We start from the raw sequence: 3,984 nt of genomic DNA, 5'->3' as shown, positions 1-3,984 counted from the left end.
CGCAGTTACAATCCTTGCCCTCAAGGCACATGCTGTTCGTACGGGTAAGGACACATCCAACAAGCAACAGCCTGTGTGTAAGGAGCCAATCCTGTAGCTGTGTCACGTTCATGGGTCTGTGAAGCCGTTTACCCTGCTGTCCCAGCTTTCACATAAAACAACCGTGTGGAAACATGATTGGGCCAGAAGGTGAAGTGGTGAGTGCCACATAGAAGGCAAAGTGCAGTGGGAATGTTGACGATGTAAATATCACTTTAAGATGGGCACAGATCAGGGAGGTATTTCTGGAGGAGGGAGCATTTGCGCTGAGTTTTAAAAACTTTGAGCATGTGATGTTGGAACAAGGACATTCTATATAGAGGAGATAGCATGAGCAAAGATGGGGATAGAGGAAGTCAGAAAGTTTGCAATCTGATGACATGGGTTAAAACAAAAAGGGAAATTAAGGGGCAGCTGCTGACTGTGACGGTGGCCTACCCAAGGCACTCATTTGGACTTCAGCTACTGCAGACTGGAATCTAAAAGGGTACAGCTACAGTGATTGTGGGACTGGGTCTTTGAGTCATAAGAATGAGTCAGAAATAGATCTCGAGAGAATTGCAGGAGAGGGACATGGCCTTATGATCCTTGAGATACCTTGGTTTTCTTAGAGCAGCGGTATGTGTAAAGGTTAAGGGCAGGCTCTGGAGTCAGACTACATGGGTTAAAAACTGCCTCTGCCACTTGCTTTATGTGACGTATGTGACTTAAACAGGGATTAAAAATGGTATGCATGTAATAGGAATGGAATAAATGAGTTAATACATGCAACGCACTTAGACCTGTACAGAGTGCCTAGTCCAGAGTCAGTGTCTTGGGAACTGTTAGCTATGATTATTATCAGGGGCAGCCTGTGCAGTGGAAATCACAGGGGGAAGTGGTTTCTGGTTTCTCTTTTGTTCAGTTAGTTTATTGTGATGTGGCACTTAATAGGCATGTCTTCATCACGCACAGGAGGTGGTATTTTATAAAATATTATTAGAATAAATGATATTCATTGTAGACACATCAGAAAGTGGAGAAGATTAGAAGAAAGATAATAAAAATCACCTGTATTATTACTCAAATCACGGATACATGTTGGTCTTTCCTTCAAGTCTTGTTTCTCTGTGAGTGAGAGTGTGAGTGTTGAGTGTTTTTGTGTTAATATTAAAATGATATTATGTTGTATGGTTTTGCAGTATTGGGGTGCTTAATATTTTTCTGCTGCAGGGAAGTTGATATAGCATGAGGATATTTTATTCATTAAAGTTTAAACAAAATTTCTTTCAATAGTTTTGTGAGCCTAGAGATTGCTACTAGAGTAATTATTTTTTGATATTTTTTCTCTGTTTAATTTGCATTTTAAGACTATTTAAAATATATTTTAATTGACATTTTTCTATAATTGTGCCTATTTACTTAAATTTTTTATTTAAGTAATATAGAGTTATAGGGAGAATTCTCTTAAAATTTATTTTATTTTTTCTTGTGTATCTCTGGCTGTAATATTTTCTATTTGTAACTGCTTGCATTTACCCATTTTTTTTCTTGCCTATACTTACTTGCCCAGATATCAGTTTATTGGCTTATTTAAATGGATTTACTTTTCTTTTGTTTTTCTAATATATTGTTTACTCATTCATCCTATCACTCTGTCTCCCACTTACTCAATCTTCTTCCCAAGAGAATGCCAGTACTTCCAGTGTCTCGAGTATTCTTCTGAATATATATTTACAAATAAAAATTCATATTATATTGTATTATATCACACTATACTATACTATACTATATCAGTGTGCATGTGTGTGTTCTTTTCCTCCTTTTCAATGTAAACCAAAGCATACAGTATTCATTCTACAAGTTGTATTTTACGTTTAATAATATAGTTTGGTATCTTTCAAATTAGCACAGACAGAGCTGTTTTCTACAGCTGCATAGTATTCCTTTGTAAGGATATACCGTTATGAGTTTAGCCAGTCCTCTAATAATGAACAGATAGGTTATTTCAATGATTTGCTATTACAAACAGTGCTGCAACGAACAGCCTCACACATATGGCACTTTTCTCATGTGCCCATATATCTGTTGGATAAATTCTCAGAAGTGGAATTTCTGGGTAAAAGGAAAAACACTTTTGTAATTTTGAAAAATATTGCCAAATTTCCCTTTAAAGAAAAGATTTTTATTGACTTCGGAGAGGAAGGGAGATGGAGAGAGAGATAGAAACATCAACGATGCAAGGGAATCACTGTCTGGCCGCCTCCTGTATGTCCCACATTGGGGATCTAGCCAGCAACCCAGGCATGTGCACTGACGGGGAATCGAACGCTGATCTCCTGATTCAGAGGCTGATGCTCAATCTCTGAGCCACACCAGCTATGTTATTGCTTCTATTCATAGAATTTATTGCATAATACATTTTCCCATTTATTTAAGATGCCACTTACATCATGTATTAAATTCCTACATTACCTTAGGTCTATTCCTGGACTTGTCATTTTTTTTAGAGCTTATAAAATGTTATTTTATTTTAACTTTTTTTCTCAGCTTTTTTGAAATGTAACTGACAATAAAATTGTAATATGTTTGAAGTGAACATGCATGATGATTACATTGTGAAAGGATCCCTACAATTGGATTAGCACATCCATCACCTCGTATAGTTACTTTTCTTTTGGTGAGAACACTGAAATTCTCTTAGGAAATTTTAATGATGCAATGCAATATTATTAACCATATTATTAACCATAGTCACCATCATATACATTAGATCCTTGAACTTCATTCTTCTTTTAACTAAAAGTTTGCACCCTTTTATCAACCTCTCCCATTTCTTATAGTTTTTCTAATTTCTTGATATGGTTATTTACACAATGTTCTTTCTTTTTGTTTTTTAATATATTTATTTAAGGTTATAAATTTTCTTCTGAACATTGATTTAGTGATAACCCTTTATTCTGGTGTGTGTTGATTTCACTATCTCCCCTTTTCCTCCCACAGATATTATTTATTGTTAGTTTTGTTTCCCTCTTTGGTCCACCTGTTTCTTAACAATTTTTTAAAATATTAGGATTTATTTGTAAAAATCATTTTTCTTTAAATTGGATTGTGATTAAATATTATTGTATGAATTATTTTTTCTTTTAGAATTTGTTGAATTTTTAGTTTACGTATGCTTTTTGGGGAGGGTGAATGTTTCATGGGCACTTAGAAAAGGTGAGCATATCAGTTCTACCTCTTGAATAATTAATTATATTAAAGTCTCTTAGAGCCTTACTTTTCTGTCAAATTAAGTCTATTATAAAAGTCAATAAAATCCACTAGCTATTATCTTATTTCTGCCTGAAATCCTGCACTTTTGGCTGTATGTCTCAATACCAGATTGAGAGCATTCATTTGTATAACTATTATGTCTTCTGGCACATAATAGGGGGGAGTTACTTTAGCATTTCCCTGTCTGTAATCAATGTAGATAGGTAACAGGCACTGTTTTCTTTATCTCTCACCCCAGCTTTATGTTTTGTCTACAGCCTGCAAATATAGCTTGCCTGTGAGATTTGTCATTTACCTCTCCCCTGCTTCTTGAATCCAACTCAGGATCACAGAGGTAATGATGCCATACTATGCACCCTACTCCCATTATTGCAAAGAAGGGCTTTTGGGTTTATTCCCTAGTGAGTGCCCTTTTTCTATGGAGAATTGTACTTGTCTAGACTTTCCTATGGTCATGGATTTTATTCTTTCTGCCACTCTCCTATTTTATGTCCACTAATCTTGAAGGTCTCTGATCTAATTTGTGCATTAAAAGTTTTGGATATTTACCAATTTCTTTGAAGATAGAATCTATATTTTTATTCTTGTTTTGTTTGTCTTGGGAAGAGATGAGATTTGAGGAGAGGAAGTTCCAGATTTACTCTGCTATGTTCAAATCAAAAATACACTTTCTACTTATTTATTTTTCCC

This window comes from Myotis lucifugus, unplaced genomic scaffold (genome assembly GCF_000147115.1).
Source record: "Myotis lucifugus unplaced genomic scaffold, Myoluc2.0 scaffold_1492, whole genome shotgun sequence".
In the NCBI taxonomy this organism is placed as follows: domain Eukaryota; kingdom Metazoa; phylum Chordata; class Mammalia; order Chiroptera; family Vespertilionidae; genus Myotis; species Myotis lucifugus.
Note: the sequence above shows the minus strand (reverse complement) of the source record.